The 14813-nt window shown below is 50.5% G+C and overlaps 1 protein-coding gene across 6 annotated transcripts in view; it reads left to right on the top strand.

Moving 5' to 3' along the window:
* Positions 1–654: 654 nt before the first annotated feature.
* Positions 655–14813, top strand: part of TLR5 (toll like receptor 5) — a 40675-nt gene continuing 26516 nt past the window's right edge. For 5 of the 6 annotated variants that reach the window (XR_011560754.1, XR_011560753.1, XR_011560752.1 and 2 more), the window contains exons 1-2: positions 1025–1130; positions 11643–11804. The gene's annotated coding sequence lies outside the window, so the exon portion shown is untranslated. Of the gene's footprint in view, positions 978–1024; positions 1131–11642; positions 11805–14813 lie in introns of those variants that run through there. The other variant, XM_070768014.1, reaches the window with a different exon arrangement.

Genomic DNA, 14813 nt, shown 5'->3' with positions numbered 1-14813 from the left:
GACGAGAGCCGAGAAGACTCTACAAAGAGATCCTTGCGCTGTAATTAAGTGCCAGGGTTTTACACGGATCTTTCACACCTTGCCCATCCAATCACCCAGTTCCCTGGTGAGTGGGAGTCAGCTGTTCTGATTACACCCGAGCTCCCCTCATTAGTGGGGGTTTGAGACTCAACAACCCGCGCAGTTTGTGCATCCACCCTCACGCTCCCCCAACCCCAGTCCTGCTCAAGACAGGGCCACGTCTGCCCCCAACTGGGTTTCCTCCCAGAGAGCCACTCCACCACTTTCTGATCAGCACCTTTCCTTAACCGTTTGGTTGCACAGGCCTCTAGGGAGCCGGTTCTTATTTCTGACAGGTCCCTTTTCCTTCAAACTCTAGCCCCAGAGGAGGTGGGGGTAAAGAAGAGAGAAGGATCACTGCTCTCATAGGACAGAAAGGGTCTGTTTTCTCCTGGGTTCTTCAGACAACCCCGGGTTTCCTTCCTCAAATCACGCCAGCTCCCAGCTGGCACTCGCTGGCTGAAATGTATCAAAGTGTTCCGCTTTTAGCCCGAGGTTTGGCTCCATAGAAGGAGCACTGCAGCCGGAGTCAGAGGGCACGGTCTTGCCAGCTTCTGACTGTGTCTTCGAACCACTTCTCCAGTTCCTCGGGCCTGAGCTCCTCCCCTGTGCGATGGGAAGAGAAAGGGAAGCGAAAGCTGCCCTGGAGGATCTCGAGGGACATTCTGGGAGTCTACAGAGGTGGCAGCTCTGCGGGTCTCCCAGCCCTGGAAGCCCGCCCCCCCTTATAGGCGGCCCCTCTCCCTGGATCCAGAGCGCCCCATGCACCCAGCATCCGCGTCCCTCTCTCCCGACCCCCCAAGTCCTTGGGTCCGTTATATTCTTCCTCGTCAAACGGACACTTTCGCCTGTCCCCGCAGCAGCAGAGGAGCCTCAAGATTCGAGCAGGACGGCCGCTAGCCAGAAAGAACAAAGAGGTTACCTGGGCTGAGGGGGCGGGGCCGGCCTGGTGGGCGGGGCCTGCCCGGGGGCGGGGCCGGCGAGGTCTTCCGGCCCCCGCGTGGGGCTCAGCTTCTGCGACTGCGAGGAGCGAGCCGAGGTGTGCGAGGCGCGGGCAGACTTCCCCGGAGGTGAGAGCTCTGCAGCAGACGAGGGCAGGTTAGGGCTGCTGGCCCCCGGCAGGGACGGGGCGGGGACCCGGAGCCCCCAGGGGGGCGGGGAGCCAGCCACCTGTGACCACCGGGCGCCTCTTCTACTGGCCGAGGTGTCCTGGGTTGTTGACAGCTCCCCTCCTGCGTCCCGGGCGCCCATTCCCTGGACCCATTCCCTGGACCTCGCTCTTGGCTTCTCGAGGGGCATCCCTGGGGGAAGGGAGAAAGGGGGAGCACGTGGATACCTTGCCAGCGGGACTCTGGAAACTTTGGCTGTGAGGAAGTCACTTGCACCTCCACCTTTGAACAGTGCTATCAGACTTTATCCTTTTCACTTTCGTCCCCACCCTGAGAAGGGCAGGTGGCTTCACTATCTTCCTTAGAAAAGGGAAATAGCCACCTTCAGCAGGACCACTGGAAATCCCAGAAAGTTACTGAGCTGCTCAACAAAAGGCCTTGAACCCCCACATCTCCACCCCCATAACACCAGGTAGAGCAGCCTGGCAAAGACTCTGAGGTAAATAGTTTAAAATGAAAAATCTGCTTGTGAAGATAAGAGCATAGTGGCAACACTCCTGTGAAACCACAGATGGCATGATATTTTTTTAAGGGGTGAGGACGGGGATAGTGGATTGTCATGGGGTGAGGGGTGTTGTCCCAGCAAGTCCGTTGAGGCCGTGTTTTGAACACCTGTCCAGCACCTGGACCCAGAAGCAAGCAGGTAATCCCAGTGTCCTTCAGATAGGTGCTCTTGCTGGGCAATGACCCAGGGCATATGGTGTTGTCAGGTGCGTCTGGGATGCTGCCCTCTTGCTCAGTGCCTGGAAGAGGCTGATAGTGATCACACACTGATGTTGGAGAGCTGCCAGGCCCTGGCCAAGTGTGTGTCGTTCGATCACTTCTGCCTGCATTTACTCAGCCGGGCTGAGTATTAACCAATCTGTCCAAGGACTCCTAGACTCTCAGACTCACTTCATCCTTGTGCTTGTGGACAGAAGGCAGTGGCCAGCAGCGTCCCGTTGTGCCCAGCATCCGCGTCCCTCCCTCCCGACCTGGGGATGGCACAGCCCATCAGAAAGGAAACCTTGGAAGAGGAACCTGGGAGAAGGTCTGTGGGGCTCGATGCTGATCCCCAACTTGTGAGATTGTGGGGACATTCCAGAGGGTTCCCAGAGGAGGGAACCAGGCCAACGCTAGTTACTGAGTGTATTTTAACAATCCCTCTGACCACACCCCTGCATATCACCCTTCTGGTGCTCCTGTTTTAAATGACTGTGCAGAATCATCCATTCCCTCGGGTATTAGAGCTCTGAGTAGATCGAAAATCTTTTAGAGTCTGTGGTCTGAATGCAGAGCCATCCCTGCCAGCTTTGGGGGTTTGTTTCTAAGGAGGCAAGGCTTCCGTGAAGTTGTATCCCAGAGCTTTCTTTGTTTATTTCCCTGTCTCCAGAAGTTTGGGTTGCTGAGTGCTGAAATCAAAATAGTCCTGTTTGTCTATTCCTGCTGACAGACTCGGAGAGCAAGAAAACACTGAAATGTGAAATGACTGAATCCACTATGTTTGTTTCCCTTTCTGTTTTGTGGGAAAGAATGCAGAAAGCAGATGGAAATCTTCAGCCAGGTCACAAGCTTTGGGAATTCCCAGTTCTGTTTTGGCAGTGCCTTCCCCGACATGGGGGCTATGACTTATAGTGTGCTCAGCACTATGGGACCAACTCAGGTTGGTTGAGGGAATGTTCCTGCCCTTTAGAGGCTTCGAGGTTCAAGGGAGGAGAGAATCCAGCACCTGTGTAACAGAGAGCAATCAAATGAAATTGTGTGGCATGGTCTGCTGGTTCAAAGAAGATAGCCCGTGTGGTCTGGAAAAGGCAGAGAGGTTCCAGGAGCTGCTTAGTCTTCAGCTGCATTTAGAAACAATGGTCAGGCACCAGGCAAGGCAAAGAGGGAAAAGCCCCTGAACCTCAGAATAAGCAAAGGCACTCTCTCTCCCCTTCCCCATGCAGCCCACATTCTCTGCCTTCCTTCCCAGCTCCACCTCCTGCCACTGTCAAGCGCCCTCTGCCACACTGACCTCATGCCATTCTGACCAGGCCTCTTCTGTATGTCTCTCTTTCCTTGCACTTGCTGTCCTGTGCCCAGGATTCTGTCTTTTGGGGAATCCTCTGTGTTTTGTTTGGAGGTGGGGAGCATATTTTTGGCTCTTTTCTTTGGCCACAGCATGGCACGTGGGATCTTATTTCCCCAACCAGGGATCAAACTCTCATCCTTTGCATTGGATGCTCAGAGTCTTAACCACTGAACCACCAGGCTAGTCCCTCTTCTCCATTTGTATATTCTTTTCATGCATACAAACACACACACATACACACGCACAAACATTTCCCATCAGGGAAGTCCCCAGAATCCTCTGGTTTTTAGGAAGCATAAATAGCATCTCAAATAGCACCTTTCCCAAGGAAGACTTTCCTGGCTGGCCGCTCCCCTGGTCTTCAGGCAGAGTTGGAGGGCTCCTCCTTCCCCTCCACTGTCCCATGACCGAACACCTACTGAAGCCTATACACTTTGTGTTGCCCATTTGGCTTGAGGGGTTTTGCCCCACCAGCTGAGACTGGGCTGTGTCTTACTCATCTAGCAGTCTGCTTAGATAGCAGACAGCAGACATAGCAGACAGCACTCAGTAAATGATTCCTGATTGAAATTCAGCCATAGGTGGGCACCAGGAAGCACCTCACTTACTTGTGGGTTAAGTGCTATTATTGGGAATTTAAAGACTGGATAAGCTTGGTGGAGGAATTTGGGTTTAATTCAGTGGCAGTACTTAAAGCCCTTAGCAGCCCTGGGAAGATCCTCTGGAGAAGGGAATGACAACTCACTCCAGTATTCTTGCCTGGAGAATCCCCATGGACAGAGGAGCCTGGTGGGCTACCGTACATGCAATCACAAGAGTCGGACACAACTTAGTGCCTAAACCACCACCACCACTGCCTCTGAACGGACTGCAACGTCCTTCTTGATCTGGCCCCAGGGTGTCCTCTCCAGCCTCCCCTCCCACCAGTTCACACCCTGAACTTACACTTCAATCTTATGAACCAGTTGGATCACAGCAGACTCAGGCCCGGGCTCCCTGTCTCCCTTGACTCTGCTGTTTGACAGCCTCTGCCAGGAAGGCCTACTGCTGTTGAGAGCTTACCCTTCCCCATCCATAGCACTCAGCGTCTGGATCCCGAGTGTAGAGGTCCCTCAAGCTGGGTTTGCATGTCCTCCTCTGGGCCTCACTGCCTGCCAGCACATCCTCTCACAGCATCATGCCCTCTTGTGGGTGCCTCCTGCTCCTGACCCTTAGCTCCCAGGTCACTTGGGCTGGGTTTATCTTTGATGAAGCCCTCTCAGCTAACAACTTTCTTGGGAGAGAGTGCCCAATAAACAGGCATTGGATAGAAAGCTGAACCATCCATCCAATGCCTGTTTATGCCATTTCCATTGGTTGGAATTGTAAAAGCAAGGACAACACGAGAGATGTTTGAAAGGAAAAAAGTAAGACTTGGTGATGAGCAATATGAAGAAGGAAAACAGAAGGTTGGCATATAATCCTGCGAGGCAGGGGGAATTGGACTCAGGGAAGGTCCACTCCATGACTCTGAGTGCCATGCAAAAATGTTTCTATTTTCTGGAGGATTTTCAAAATCCAAAATATTGTTAAGTCACCTTGGGGTATTCTTGCATCTAAAGTTATTGCAGGATACGTAAGTGGGGATGTCCTTTAATCAGCAGAAAAGTGCACTTTGAGTGCGGATGTGGTCAGGGTTGGAGGGAGGTGACGGGATCTCAGAGAGGATGGTTCAGCTTGTGAAAGCCAATGCAACCACTGCAGGAATAAGCTAAGCTGAGATCTTGGGGAGAACCTATATTCTGGGGTGGTGGTGGGAGAGAGGAACTGGTGGAAAACAGAAAGAGAGAAGAAAATCAAAGAAGCCAAGGGAGGAGATAGTTCAAGAAGAGATGCGTGGCCAAAGCTGTCTGTGCCAAAAAGAACAGCGATTCAAACAAAAACAGATGAGGAGGAGGCGAGCTTTGAGTGGCACTCCCATAGGAAAGCCAGATCTCATGGGGTCAAAAGAGGCTGATTAATGGGCAGTGGAAACATTGGGCGGAGTATTCAGACCTCACATCTGTGGAATTTGGCCACGGCAAAAGGATAGATTTTTTCTCAGCAGGAAGTGGGGAGTGGTCATGTCAAGAGAGGATAGTTTTGTTTGTTTTGTAAGAGATCTAACCACAGTTCCATGCAGGAGGGAAGAGCCCATGTATGCTAAGGAATATGGATGAATTGCCCTGCTCACATTGGTTGTGTTTCATTTAACCTTGCTCCCCAACAGTTGCCCCAGGGAACTCTCATTTGGGGTAAGCTCCCAAGCCATGGTACTGCCGAATCCAAGGAGATGATGTTGCAACCTGGAAGCAGTTGGTCCTCACCTCCCTGACTCGTGGTAAACTCATCTCCAGTGCCCCAAACTTGACTTTGCTTCATAATGGTGCAGGCCAGATGTTTTCTCCTTGACTGTGCACAAATTCATGATACCAGTTATAATAGCAGACACACAAACAGCATTTACTCTGAGCCAGACACAGTCCATGGGGTTGCACAGAGTCGGACACGACTGAAGCGACTTAGCAGCAGCAGCAGCAGACACTGTTCTGTGTCCCTGTAAAATGGGTCTTGTTATTATTCTTATTTTTCTGATGACAAAAATGAGGCCCAGGGAGCTCACCCAATGACACAGTGGTGAGTGGGAGCAGGGTTCCAACTGGGTGTGTCTGGCTTCAGGGTCTGTGTACTTAAAGTGAAAAGAAAGTGAAGTCGCTCAGTCGTGTCCAACTCTTTGCGACCACATGGACTGTAGCCCACCAGGCTCCTCCATCCATGGGATTCTCCAGGCAAGAGCACTCAAACCACTATATTAATTCAGGGTGAGCAGCTCATGCTTTACTGTAGATGGATGTTTGTGATTCCAGCTTTATTGCAGAATTCTTAATCGTGGTGCTGCTGACAGCATGACTTATCCAAGGTCACCAAACCCGTTTATCTATCTATCTATTCATCGTGGGTTAGACTAGCTTTACTAGTCATAAATAATTTAATCATCAATAAATATCTACCATGTGCAGTACACTGCCAGGATCCCAGAAATATGACCTATATGTGTCATCTCATTGAATCCTCATAACCACTCTATTCTGTAGATAGGGCAACTGAGCCAGCATTTGAAGGTGGCCATAATGAAGGCCGTAATGAATCCGCCTGCAATATGGGAGACCTGGGTTCGATCCCTGGGTTGGGAAGATCCCCTAGAGAAGGGAAAGGCTAGCGACTCCAGTATTTTGGCCTGGAGAATTCCATGGACTATATAGTCCATGGGGTTGCAAAGAGTTGGACATGACTGAGTGACTTTCACTTTCAAGTGCTTTACAATATCATGTTGGTTTCTGCCATACATCAACAGGAACCTGGATGTGGACCATTTTGGGCTTCCCTAGTGGCTCAGATGGTAAAGCATCTGCCTGCAGTGGAGGAGACCTAGGTTTGATCCTTGGGTCAGGATTTCCTTCTCCAGCATCCCTGCCTGGAAAACCTGATGGTCGGAGGAGCCTGATAGGTTACAGTCCATGGGGTCACAAAGAGTCGAACATGACTAAGCGACTTCACTTTCACTTTTCATAATGAAGGCAAGATGGAAAACCACTTTCAGCCCTAAGTTTCTGTGTTCTGAGGTTCATGATCAGAGACTTAACTGGTTCTAGAGTATTCCAAGGCTAACTTTATTTTCTTTCTCAACACACACAAGGTTTGCGAGTATGAATCAGTAACATGCTCAGTTGTGCAAGAAATACTGCCCTGCCTTTTATTTTGTAGAGATCAACTTAATATTAGTTTGCAGCCTTTGTCTCACCAGGCTGGCAAGAATAGAAAACACCACAGGGTGGTGTCACGATTTCTGGATCTTATGCAGTGCTGAGAGCTCGGGGTGGGGTTGCGGGGGATCCTGCTCACCAGTCTGATCCACTCAGGTTACCACTGAGAAGGCTGCTGACCCCGCCTCTCTGGTGGTCTCTGCTACTTTTGGACTGACCAGCCAGACTCTAGGGGCTTGCCAAAGTCCTGTCCTCCCAGGACCCCCCAGACCTCTCTTCCAGACCTCCCTGCTTTGCCCCTCCAACTTCACTCCTCTCAAGACCTCCTGGAAAAGCCTCTGTGTCCTGGACCTAAGTCCTTGTTTTGGAAATGAAAGCCAGAAGATTCTGCAAGTTACTCCTGAGTTATATAACTAGCCTGGGGCAGTGATGTCAGGAGATTGTAGAGGATGGAAGTGGGCAGAGGAAGGTGGAAATACATGGAGGGGGGGAAAGTTTTCTACTCTTAAAAGATGATCTAGCCACAAGAGCTGTCCCCGCTGAGAGTAAATTTCTAGGTAGGAAAAAGTTGCTATTTGAGGCCAGGATATACGTGTTTGCCTGCTAAGTCACTTCAGTCGTGTCCAATTCTTTGAGACCCCATAGAGTGTAGCCCGCCAGGCTCCTCTGTCCATGGGGTTCTCCAGGCAAGAATACGGGAGTGGGTTACCATGCCTTCTCCAGGAGATCTTCCCCACCCAGGAATCAAACCCACAGCTCATACGTCTTATCTTCTGCTTTGGTAGGTGGAGTCTTTGCCACTAGCACCACCTGGGATGCCCCCAGATATATGTAAATCCGTTTTATTTATCCATTTTTTGGGTACACCCCTTGTGGCTCAGCTGGTAAAGATTCCATCTGCAATGTGGGAGACCTGGGTTAGATCCCTGGGTTGGGAAGATCCCCTGGAGGTAGGAAAGGCCACCCACTCCTGTATTCTGGCCTGGAGAATTCCATGGACTGTATAGTCTATGGGGTTGCAAAGAGTTGGACACGACTGAGTGACTTTCACAAGACCATTATTTTCCATAGATATTTTTAAGATTGTCTATAATAGATTCAAAAATTTGCCAAAAAGTAGGGGAGGTGATTGTGTCCTGGTCTGTGATGGCTGTCATGACACTCAGCAAATCTCATTAGATAATTTGAAGGTTTCCAGGCTATGAAAATGATTCTAGTTCAAACTGCCCATCAAACACATACAAAAACAGAACAAGGAAAGTTAAATTTGTCAAGGATACCCAGGTGATGGCCAAAACAGAGCTAGAAACCAGCTTTCCTCTCTCCCAGTCCAGAGCTCTTGCCCAGTGATCCCAGCCCAGTGATCTCATGCATCTTTTAAAGAATCACCCACAGGGCAGAAGAGCCCAGTTTCTTGCTGACTCCACCCTCATTCAGCGGGGAATATAGCCCACCTTGGGTAGCTGGTCCAGGCTGCTTCCACACTCCACAGACCTCCCTGAGGTCCCTGGATGCCGGGCACATGGGAAGAATGTGTCCTTATAACAGGGGTGTGTTTCCCAGCCCTGCCTGTCCTGCTCCCGTCTTGGGGCACCACCAATGAAATCCTCCTTCCTCCTCTGCACCCAACAGGCCCAGAGATGGGGGACCCCTCTGCCTGGCCCAACTCCCTCCCTCTCCCTTCCCTTATCTCTGCCCAGGCTTGATTCAGCTGCAGAGCAGGCTTGATTCCACCAGCCCGGGAAGGTTTCTCATGATGCTTTTGTTTAACCCAGCACAGCCTGCAGATCCCTCCCCGGACAGTTCTGAAGTGTTTTGTCCTCTCTCCTCACATTTGCATCCTCTGTGTCTAAGGGATCATAGTTTAATAAGGTTTCTCTTCACCATGCCTCTCCCCAACTTCCAATTTACATCACAATCCAAGTGATTTTTGCTGCACTTAGCGGATTGTCTGTGTCATTACTTTCAGGGGATGCAGTATCAGATTTCCCAGCTTGCCCTCTTCTCAGGCTCCTGACCTTGCAGCTGCCTATCTTTCTTGGCAGTTTATTTTGCCCATGAACACTCAGCGTTTAGCTGAGTTGCATTCAGGGAGACTGTCAGTCTTATATGTTAATTTTCTAATTGAGAATGTTGTGCTGCCTGAGGAAGACAGGCAACTAAGTCAGTAACTGTTAAGTGTCAGACTCTTTGCAACCCCATGGACTGTAGCCTGCCAGGCTCCTCTGTGGAATTCTCCAGGCAACAATGAGTAGGTTGCCATTCCCTTCTACAGGGGATCTTCCTGACCCAAGGATTGAACCCGAGTCTCCTGTATTGAAGGCAGACTCTTTACTGTCTGAGCCACCAGGGAAGTCAATGCCTTGGTGAGCTGTCTTTTCCCAAGGATTTTTAGATGTGTCATGCTAGTTGTTAGGTTTTAATAACTGCTCAGATGGAATTATTTCTTGCAGTCAGGTGCTTTAAAACTGGGTGACAAAGAGTTTATAATGAGCAGACAGAAGAGAAGCCGTTTCGTACCTGAACCATTTTGGTTTTCATCCTGTCTCAGTGCCTCTGGATGGTTTGTGGGGACCACCACCTGGAGATAGTAAAGACTATAATGAAAGCTTTTACATTAATTTCCCATGAGTGCAGAAAAGAGAAACACCAAATCACGCCAGTGTACTGAGAAATTCTGTTTCCTTCTCTCCCTGTTTCCCTTGAGTGGTTTCCAAAAGGAATACATTTTTGGTGAGGTGCAGTTGGATAAATGATGTCTGTCTACTAAAGAAGCAAGAAATATTAGAGGATTATGCTTCAATAACTGGTTCTCCGTGCGGGCACTAGAGTCTCCTCAGAAGCCGCTGAATATGCTTCCCTGGGGAAGGAGAAACTGTTATTGTTGCCATTGTATAGATGATTAAGTTGGTGCTCAGAGAGGTTAAGCACTTCCTCGAGGTCACACATCCATTAAATTGTGGAGCTAGGATTTGAATCCAGCTACACACTTAGTTGTCATTTTGACCTTTCCCCGCAAATCAAAATTGTGTACACTGCCCAACAGATTCAGAACCTCAAAGGATGTGGGGGTGGGGGTGAGGGTGGATAATTCCAAGGTGCGTGCTAGGAAAGAAAATACATCACACTCCTGTTTTGAAATTCAGTCACAGCCTCCTCTCCCTATGCTCCAGGAATGGCCAGCCTGCCAGGAGCGTTTGCATGCTCCCTAAGCTTAAGCAAGCAATAGGAACTTCTCCGCAGGGCTCAGTTCAGAGCCATTGTGGCCTCCACATTCCTCAGCTCAGACTTTCCTGGCCCTCGGAGTGCTCCTACCTTGCTCTCCGCCCTTTGTGCGCCCCCTGCTGGTCTCCAGGAGAGGCGCCTGTGCTGGAGCCAGAGAAATGGTACCCAAGCTCTCCTGTTTCCTCGTTGTTACTTAGTTGCTAAGTCGTTTCCTCAGCTCCAAGTAAAATGATGTGATCTGCCCAGCTCCCTTCCCTCTGAAACGTCAAATAACCCTCCTCGAGCAAACATCCGATGTTTCAATCTTCAGGACTAAGAAGAATTGGGAGTGAATGTATGGTCCCCGCTTCTCCAAAGTGATCACGCAGAATCTTGTTCATACATCGTTCCCCGGGGGGTTTGAGGCGGCCTGAGTAGTGAGCCGTGAGGGCCATAATGGAGCTCTCAAGTCCTTAGTGCTCATGGTCACTGAACTAGCATTATCAGAATTACCTGGAGGCTTGTCAGAAATGCAGAATCTCAGGTCCTCCCCCAGACCAGCGTGAGTCAGAATCTGCTCTTCAGCAAGATCTCTGGGTGATTCATATGCAAATCATCTTTGGAGGCTCTGTATGTCTTTTGCAGTGTCCACAATTTTTATTTTTTGAAGATCAAAACGACAAGTTTACAGCTGGATTCAAATCCTAGCTCTGCAATGCGATGGTTATGTGACCTTAAGCACATACTTAACCTCTGAGCCACAGTTTACTCATCTATAAAACAGTGAAAAGAACTATATGGCATCCTTAACTTTCAGGACCCATCCCATCCTAAATCTGAGACTCAATAATTGTGCAACGTCTCCTAGATCAGCCATAATTTACCTAGTTGTATTGCTTAGAAACGTCAAACTCTGATGGCAAACTGTGCTCTTTTCCTAGAAACCTGCAAGCTCTCTGCTCACTGTGGAGTAGATGATGGACTATTCCCATCCTTTGTGTGAGCCCCTGGCAAATGACCACATAACTGTCTTGAAGGGGGCATCTGGGTCATTTCCTCTCCACCGCCATGACAATAAAGATGAAGTGGATTGTGAAAGCATGGAGTTCCCTCCACAGAGTGACAAGGGAGAGAGCCTCCCCGCCCGACCCCTTGACCCAGAGACTGGACCTGAGATTTCTCCAGGTCCCTTCAGCTCTGATGTTCCACATGCCTCAGTTTACAAAAGGGTTTTGATCTTTTCCAATTCCAATTAATCAGGGACACACTCAATGTTTTAAATTCCCCCACAGATAAAAATCACTGTGTGGCATAGAAAACCATCTCCATAATGTTCGCTGCTTCTCCCTCCTAATTAGCTTTCCTGTTCTCCCTTAGGAAAGCAAAAACTCTTTCTCCTAATTCACCAGAAAAACACTGACCACCATCTTCGCTGCGAGGAGGTTGGCAGAGTCTTAGGAACTAAAGCCTTTAAACAATCAGGGACCTCATGTCTCTAGAATAAGAACACACCAGAAGCCCCTTGTGCTGGGACTGGAGGTAAGTACTCCTGATGAAAATCACCCTCCTTCAGAATATGAATGGGAAACAGCTCACCGGGTGCTTCAGTTGTGCTGTGTGCCTCGGGGGTACTGCTTGAGCAAAACTGGGTCCTTGCCCTCAGGAGATGGGCAGGCTGGAGGAGGAATGAGGTGATGAAAATGCCATCGTGGACATGTCCACAGAACCAGGGCAGGAGATAAAGTACTTGTGGAAATATGAGAACTGTTTCATGGAAGGCCTCTAGGGTAGCCTGTGAGGGGTGAGTTGGGGTTGGGTAAACAGATGAGACGGGGACAAGCACCCCATGTCCAGGATCAGTAGAAGCAGAGAAGCTGGATGGAGGCCACACTGGGAGAAGGTGAGTTATCCCCGGAGCCCAGGCAAGACTAGAAAAGCCAGAAAGTAGATTGTCTGGAGTTTCCCCCTCTGGCCAGTGAAAGGGTTTAGGCACTAAGGGACCCCTCTAATCAGCCATTCCAGGAATAGATTAGAGTCCATGTGGAGTCTTGCCCCCTGAAGAGTTGGATCATTGTGGTCAGGAGAAACCAGAAGGTTTCTGGTCAGAGCCGTGCCTGAAATGCAGGTTTGGGGGTAAGACTTGCTGCGGGGGTGGGTAGGGGGTCAGTCACTGCAGCAGCCTGGACAGGAAGCAGCAGCAATCCAAACATCTGGAAGTGAGGGGAATCGATGCTGGTGGTGGTGTCCGAGATGAATGTCACAGGACTGGCCACCATCTGCACTGATGTACTTGAGGCTTCTTTCAGTGGGGGATTAAGGAAGCTGATCTGACTTTACCCACCTCTTTAGAGTTTCATATGTACTGAAGATGGAAGTAAGGGTCCACAACCAAAGACGAATAGAGTACAGTGTTTGATGAGTCAGAAAGACTACAGCCCCAAGTGCTCTGAATGTGGAGGAGATGCTACAGATGCCCAAGAGGATATTTCAAGCTATGTCCAGATGTGGAAGAAGAAGGAGGGGCATGCTCCCTCTCAGAGGCTATTGTAAGCACAGATAACCACTCCCAGGTAGGATGGGAAAGAGCAGATGAGATGGGGCTGCTCCAAAGGGCCCCAGATTCCCCCCACCTGGACCAGCCCATCCAAGGAACCCAGAGGGCAGACCTGCCCTCATCACCCTGGTAGCTGGCCCTGCAGGTCATGAAGACAGAGCAGGACCCAGAGGCAGGATGTGACAAGTTGATTCATTCAGCAGATATTTACAAAATAAGCTACAAACCAGTGAGCTTAAGGGCTTCCCAGGTGGCTCAGTAGTAAAGAATCTGCCTGCCAATGCAGGAGACACAGGTTCAATTCCTGAGTGGGGAAGATCTGGAGGAGGAAATGGCAACCCCCTCCAGTAGTCTTGCCAGGATAATCCCATGGACAAAGGAGCCTGGCGGGCTACAGCCCATGGGGTCACAGAGTCAGACATGACTGAGCACGCGCACAAGGTGTATAGTGAGCCTGGCAGCTGATGTGCACAATCTCCTAGAAGAGATCTGGTCTCAGGTCTGCAGCTCTGAGGAAAGGTGGCGGGAACCCCTGCAGGTATGCGTAGGTTCTAGACCAGCAAGTTGTATCAGACTCAGCTCATTTCCATCCTGACAGCATTACCAGCTTCCAGCAGCCCTGGGAATGCAGCAAGGCATTTGACTGAGTCTCTCGTGATCTCCCCTGCCACCCCACGACACATGAAAGGGAAGTTTCTTGCTGGGCTAGATGTACGAGACCAGCTTTGTATCAAGGCATCATGCAACAGAGAGATGCAAACAGACCCTAAGGAGACTACCAGGTGCCAGCAAGTCAATAAACCATTCTCTGAGGGCACACCAGCGCATAGGGACCCACTGCACTGATTTTCTGCTCCCTCTTTGGAGAACAGTCATCAGTTACCAGGCTTTGCCCTGCTGTGTTAATCCGTTATGCCCACGGAAGCTGCTGCTGACTGTCTCTCCTCAGGCGTGTAATGGGTCTGAGGAGAAGGGTGGGTGGGGAGCACACTTTCCTTTTTGTTTGCATGAATGAACTGCCAGGCCTGCCAGTGGAGCACCTTTTGCACCCAGGTATGCACAAGCGAGCCTCCCTTTGTCGCTGCACCAACCTGAGCGGGCTCTGCTTTCTCTGCACGCCAAAGCCCACCTCCCAGTGGCCTCTCGTGGTACTCCCACCAGGACGGGCCTTGAGCCCCCTGGTAGGCCTTGCTGGGGGACATAGGGAGTCCCTGGGTGGCTGCAGCACATGCAAGGTCAAGAGCCAGGCCTTCCTGGACTTCCCTGGTGGCTCAGTAGTTAAGAATCCTCCTGCCAATGCAGGAGGAACAGGTTTGATCCCTGATCTGGGCAGATCCCACATGCTGTGGAGCAGCTAAGCCCATGCACCACAGCTACTGAAGCCTGTGTGCCCTAGAGCCCGTGCTCCGCAGCCAGAGAAGCCACTGCAGAGAGAAGCCTGTGCCCCACGACGAACAGTAGCCCCACTCGCCGCAACTAGAGAACGCCTGTGTGCCGCAGTGAAGACCCAGTGCAGCCATAAATAAATAAATAATTTTTTAGAAAGAAAATAGTTTACAAAAACAAAGAGAGCCAGTCCTTTTTCTCCTGGAAACAGGAAGCAAGGTTTCAGCGGCTTCTGAGAGGGCCGAGGCCAGGCAGGATGGGCGGGGAAACCAGCAGAGGTTTGCAATTACCCCTGGGGGTAGGAGAGAGGGTGACCACACTGTTGGATTCTGCGTATTTGTGTGAGCACCAGTGTGGTTCCTCCCAACAGAACTATAGCCACCGGGTGTCAGCATGCAGTGGGCAGGCAGCCAGTGTAGACAGATGGGAGAGAAGAGCGAGGAGGGATCTGGGTTGAAGGTGTTGGCAGAGGATTGGAAGAGAAGGTCCCTGGGGTGTAGAATGATGGGGAGGTGGAAAGGCAGATGCATTTGAAGAGCAGAGAAGGTTTGAGAGGGATCAGGAGGCCATCAGAGAGTCAGCCTAGTGGAAGGAAGGGCCCAGGAGAC

The sequence above is a fragment of the Bos indicus genome, chromosome 16 (assembly GCF_029378745.1).
Source record: "Bos indicus isolate NIAB-ARS_2022 breed Sahiwal x Tharparkar chromosome 16, NIAB-ARS_B.indTharparkar_mat_pri_1.0, whole genome shotgun sequence".
Lineage (NCBI taxonomy): Eukaryota > Metazoa > Chordata > Mammalia > Artiodactyla > Bovidae > Bos > Bos indicus.
Note: the sequence above shows the minus strand (reverse complement) of the source record. Positions and strands in the feature narration are given on the sequence as shown.